This window comes from Gymnodraco acuticeps, unplaced genomic scaffold (assembly GCF_902827175.1).
Source record: "Gymnodraco acuticeps unplaced genomic scaffold, fGymAcu1.1, whole genome shotgun sequence".
NCBI classification, from domain to species: domain Eukaryota; kingdom Metazoa; phylum Chordata; class Actinopteri; order Perciformes; family Bathydraconidae; genus Gymnodraco; species Gymnodraco acuticeps.
Window position 1 is genome coordinate 1 of NW_022990709.1, and position 6,330 is coordinate 6,330.

Consider the following 6,330-nt stretch of genomic DNA (forward strand, 5'->3'; position numbering starts at 1 on the left):
TTACCGTTAGTAATTAGTGGTTAACTGCTGTTATTACATCATCGTTACAGTTAGTAACTAGTGGTTAACTGCTGTTATTAACATCATCGTTACCGTTAGTAACTAGTGGTTAACTGCTGTTATTAACATCATCGTTACCGTTAGTAAGTAGTGGTTAACTGCTGTTACTAACATCATCGTTACCGTTAGTAACTAGTGGTTAACTGCTGTTATTAACATCATCGTTACCGTTAGTAAGTAGTGGTTAACTGCTGTTACTAACATCATCGTTACCGTTAGTAACTAGTGGTTAACTGCTGTTACTAACATCATCGTTACCGTTAGTAATTAGTGGTTTAACTGCTGTTACTAACATCATCGTTGACCGTTAGTAACTAGTGGTTAACTGCTGTTACTAACATCATCGTTACCGTTAGTAATTAGTGGTTAACTGCTGTTACTAACATCATCGTTACCGTCAGTAATTAGTGGTTAACTGCTGTTATTAACATCATCGTTACCGTTAGTAATTAGTGGTTAACTGCTGTTATTAACATCATCGTTACCGTTAGTAATTAGTGGTTAACTGCTGTTATTAACATCATCGTTACCGTTAGTAACTAGTGGTAACTGCTGTTGTTAAGCATCATCGTTACCGTTAGTAATTAGTGGGTTAACTGCTGTTATTAACATCATCGTTACCGTTAGTAACTAGTGTTAACTGCTGTTATTAACATCATCGTTACCGTTAGTAACTAGTGGTTAACTGCTGTTATTAACATCATCGTTACCGTTAGTAATTAGTGGTTAACTGCTGTTATTAACATCATCGTTACCGTTAGTAACTAGTGGTTAACTGCTGTTATTAACATCATCGTTACCGTTAGTAACTAGTGGTTAACTGCTGTTATTAACATCATCGTTACCGTTAGTAACTAGTGGTTAACTGCTGTTATTAACAATCATCGTTAGTGGTAACCGTTACTAATTAGTGGTAACTGGTTAATGCTGTTATTAACATCATCGTTACCGTTAGTAATAGTGGTTACTGCTGTTATTAACATCATCGTTACCGTTAGTAACTAGTGGTTAACTGCTGTTATTAACATCATCGTTACCGTTAGTAACTAGTGGTTAACTGCTGTTATTAACATCATCGTTACCGTTAGTAACTAGTGGTTAACTGCTGTTATTAACATCATCGTTACCGTTAGTAACTAGTGGTTAACTGCTGTTATTAACATCATCGTTACTGTTAGTAATTAGTGGTTAACTGCTGTTATTAACATCATCGTTACCGTTAGTAATTAGTGGTTAACTGCTGTTATTAACATCATCGTTACCGTTAGTAACTAGTGGTTAACTGCTGTTATTAACATCATCGTTACCGTTAGTAACTAGTGGTTAACTGCTGTTATTAACATCATCGTTACCGTTAGTAATTAGTGGTTAACTGCTGTTATTAACATCATCGTTACCGTTAGTAACTAGTGGTTAACTGCTGTTATTAACATCATCGTTACCGTTAGTAACTAGTGGTTAACTGCTGTTATTAACATCATCGTTACCGTTAGTAACTAGTGTTAACTGCTGTTATTACATCAGCGTTACCGGTTAGTAACTAGTGGTTAACTGCTGTTACTAACATCATCGTTACCGTTAGTAATAGTGGTTAACTGCTGTTATTAACATCATCAGTTAACCGGTTAGTACTAGTGGTTAACTGCTGTTACTAACATCATCGTTACCGTTAGTAATTAGTGGTTTAACTGCTGTTATTGTAACATCATCGTTACTGTTAGTAATTAGTGGTTAACTGCTGTTATTAACATCATCGTTACTGTTTAGTAACTAGTGGTTAACTGCTGTTATTAACAATCATCGTTACCGTTAGTAACTAGTGGTTAACGCTGTTATTAACATCATCGTTACCGTTAGTAACTAGTGGTAAACTGCTGTTATTAACATCATCGTTACCGTTAGTAATTAGTGGTTAACTGCTTGTTATTAACATCATCGTTACAGTTAGTACTAGTGGTTAACTGCTGTTATTAAAATCATCGTTACCGTTAGTAACTAGTGGTTAACTGCTGTTATTAACATCATCGTTACCGTTAGTAACTAGTGGTTAACTGCTGTTATTAACCATCATCGTTACCGTTAGTAATTAGTGTTAACTGCTGTTATTAAACATCATCGTTACCGTTAGTAACTAGTGGTTAACTGCTGTTATAACATATAGTTACCGTTAGTATAAGTAGTGGTTTAACTGCTGTTATAAAATCACGTTACCGTTAGTAAACTAGTGGTTAACTGCTGTTATTAACATCATCGTTACCGTTAGTAACTAGTGGTTTAACTGCTGTTATTAACAATCATCGTTACCGTTAGTACTTAGTGGTTTACTGCTGTTATTAACATCATCGTTACCGTTAGTAGTTAGTGGTTAACTGCTGTTATTAACATCATCGTTACCGTTAGTAACTAGTGGTTAACTGCTGTTACTAACAATCATCGTTACCGTTAGTAACTAGTGGTTAACTGCTGTTATTAACATCAATCGTTAACCGTTAGTAACTAGTGGTTACCTGCTGTTATTAACATCATCGTTACCGTTAGTACCTAGTGGGGTTAACTGCTGTTTATTAACCTCATCGATTAACATCACGTTAGCGGGTTGTAATTAGTGGTTAAAGCTGCTGTTTACTAACAATCAGATCGTTACCCAGTTAGTAACTAGTGGTTTAACGACTGTCTGTTACTTAACATCATCGTTACCATTAGTAAGTTAGTGTTTAACTGCTGTGTACTTAATAACATCATTCGTTACCGTTAATATAGTGGTTAACTGCTGTTATTAACATAAGTCAGTTACCAGGGAGTAACTAGGGTTAACTGCTGTTTATTAACTCATTCGTTTACCGTTAGTAACTAGTGGTTAACTTGCTGTTATTAACATCATCGTTACCGTTAGTAACTAGTGGTTAACTGCTGTTATTAACATCATCGTATACCAGTGAGTAACTAGGGTTAACTGCTGTACTTAACATCATCCGTTACCGTTAGTAATTAGTGGTTAACTGCTGTTATTAACATCATCGTTACCGTTAGTAATTAGTGGTTAAACTGCTGTATTAACATCATCGTTACCCGTTAGTAATTAGTGGTTAACTGCTGTTATTAACATCATCGTTACCGTTAGTAACTAGTGGTTAACTGCTGTTACTAACAACAACCATCAATCGTTACTGTTAGTAACTAGTGGTTAACTGCTGTTAGTAAACATCATCGTTACCAGTTACTAATTAGTGGGTAACTGCTGTTTATTAACATCATCGTTACCGTCAGTAATTAGTGGTTAACTGCTGTTATTAACATCATCGTTACCGTTAGTAACTAGTGGTTAACTGCTGTTATTAACATCATCGTTAACCGTTAGTAACTAGTGGTTAACTGCTGTTATTAACATCATCGTTACCGTTAGTAAATTAGTGGTTAACTGCTGTTATTAACATCATCGTGACCGTTAGTAACTAGTGGGTAACTGCTGTTATTAACATCATCGTTACCGTTCAGTAATTAGTGGTTTAACTGCTGTTATTAACATCATCGTTACCGTTAGTAACTAGTGGTTAACTGCTGTTATTAACATCATCGTTACCGTTAGTAACTAGTGGTTAACTGCTGTTATTAACATCATCTTACCGTTAGTAACTAGTGGGTTAACTGCTGTTATTACATCATCGTTACCGTTAGTAACTAGTGGGTTAACTGCTGTTATTAACATCATCGTTTACCGTTAGTAACTAGTGGTTAACGCTGTTATTAACATCATCGTTACCGTTAGTAATTAGTGGGTAACTGCTGTTATTAACATCATCGTTACCGTTAGTAACTAGTGTTAACTGCTGTTATTACATCATCGTTACCGTTAGTAATTAGTGGTTAACTGCTGTTATTAACATCATCGTTACCGTTAGTAATCTAGTGGTTAACTGCTGTTATTAACATCATCGTTACCGTTAGTAACTAGTGGTTTACTTGCTGTTATTAACATCATCGTTCCGTTAGTAACCTAGTGGTTAACTGCTGTTATTAACATCATCGTACGTTAGTAACTAGTGGTTAACTGCTGTTATTAACATCATTGTTACCGTTAGTAACTAGTGGTTAACTGCTGTTATTAACATCATCGTTACCGTTAGTAACTAGTGGTTAACTGCTGTTATTAACATCATCGTTACCGTTAGTAATTAGTGGTTTACTGCTGTTATTAACATCATTGTTTACCGTTAGTAACTAGTGGTTAACTGCTGTTATTAACATCATCGTTACCGTTAGTAACTAGTGGTTAACTGCTGTTATTAACATCATCGTTACCGTTAGTAATTAGTGGTTAACTGCTGTTATTACATCATCAGTTACCGTTAGTAATTAGTGGTTAACTGCTGTTATTAACATCATCGTTAAGCGCGTTAGGAACTAGTGGTTAACTGCTGTTAGTAACATCATCGTTACTGTTAGTATTAGTGGTTAACTGCTGTTATTAACATCATCGTTACCGTTAGTAACTAGTGGTTAACTGCTGTTACTAACATCATCGTTACCGTTAGTAACTAGTGGTTAACTGCTGTTATTAACATCATCGTTACCGTTAGTAATTAGTGGTTAACTGCTGTTATTAACATCATCGTTACCGTTAGTAATTAGTGGTTAACTGCTGTTATTAACATCATCGTTACCGTTAGTAACTAGTGGTTAACTGCTGTTATTAACATCATCGTTACCGTTAGTAATTAGTGGTTTACTGCTGTTATTAACATCATCGTTACCGTTAGTAACTAGTGGTTAACTGCTGTTATTAACATCATCGTTACCGTTAGTAATTAGTGGTTTACTGCTGTTATTAACATCATCGTTACCCGTTAGTAATTAGTGGTTACTGCTGTTATTAACATCATCGTTACCGGTAGTAACTAGTGGTTAACTGCTGTTATTAACACCCATCGTTACCGTTAGTAATTAGTGGTTAACTGCTGTTATTAACATCATCGTTACCGTTAGTAACTAGTGGTTAACTGCTGTTATTAACATCATCGTTACCGTTAGTAATTAGTGGTTAACTGCTGTTATTAACATCATCGTTACCGTTAGTAATTAGTGGTTAACTGCTGTTATTAACATCATCGTTACCGTTAGTAATTAGTGGTTAACTGCTGTTACTAACATCATCGTTACCGTTAGTAACTAGTGGTTAACTGCTGTTATTAACATCATCGTTACCGTTAGTAATTAGTGGTTAACTGCTGTTACTAACATCATCGTTACCGTTAGTAGTTAGTGGTTAACTGCTGTTATTAACATCATCGTTACCGTTAGTAACTAGTGGTTAACTGCTGTTATTAACATCATCGTTACCGTTAGTAACTAGTGGTTAACTGCTGTTATTAACATCATCGTTACCGTTAGTAATTAGTGGTTAACTGCTGTTACTAACATCATCGTTACCGTTAGTAGTTAGTGGTTAACTGCTGTTATTAACATCATCGTTACCGTTAGTAACTAGTGGTTAACTGCTGTTATTAACATCATCGTTACTGTTAGTAATTAGTGGTTAACTGCTGTTATTAACATCATCGTTACCGTTAGTAACTAGTGGTTAACTGCTGTTATTAACATCATCGTTACCGTTAGTAACTAGTGGTTAACTGCTGTTATTAACATCATCGTTACCGTTAGTAACTTAGTGGTTAACTGCTGTTATTAACATCATCGTTACGTTAGTAATTAGGTGGTTAACTGCTGTTATTAAATCATCTGTCACATCGTACTAGTGTTACTTGTTATTAACATATCGTTACGTTAGTACTAGTGGTTAACTGCTGTTATTAACATCATCGTTACCGTTAGTAACTAGTGGTTTAATCTGCTGTTTATTAACATCATCGTTACCGTTAGTAATTAGTGGTTAACTGCTGTTACTTAACATTCATCGTACCGTTAGTAACTAGTGGTTAACTGCTGTTATTAACAGTCATTGTTACCGTTAGTAACTAGTGGTTAACTGCTGCTACTAACATCATCGTTACCGTTAGTAATTAGTGGTTAACTGCTGTTACTAACATCATCGTTACCGTTAGTAACTAGTGGTTAACTGCTGTTATTAACATCATCGTTACCGTTGTATTAGTGGTTAACTGCTGTTATTAACATCATCGTTACCGTTAGTAATTAGTGGTTAACTGCTGTTATTAACATCATCGTTACCGTTAGTAACTAGTGGTTAACTGCTGTTATTAACATCATCGTTACCGTTAGTAACTAGTGGTTAACTGCTGTTATAACATCATC

At 35.1% G+C, this 6,330-nt stretch overlaps 1 long non-coding RNA gene across 2 annotated transcripts; it reads right to left on the reverse strand.

Moving 5' to 3' along the window:
* Positions 1–737: 737 nt before the first annotated feature.
* On the reverse strand, positions 738–5,748 carry LOC117556308. Of its 2 annotated transcripts, XR_004570534.1 has the most exons (3): positions 5,723–5,748; positions 2,568–2,601; positions 738–925 (listed from the first exon to the last, which is right to left on the reverse strand). It is a non-coding gene; the product is annotated as an uncharacterized LOC117556308 (long non-coding RNA). The 2 variants fall into 2 exon arrangements; XR_004570533.1 differs by lacking the exons at positions 2,568–2,601; positions 5,723–5,748 and adding an exon at positions 2,923–2,989.
* Positions 5,749–6,330: the final 582 nt, after the last annotated feature.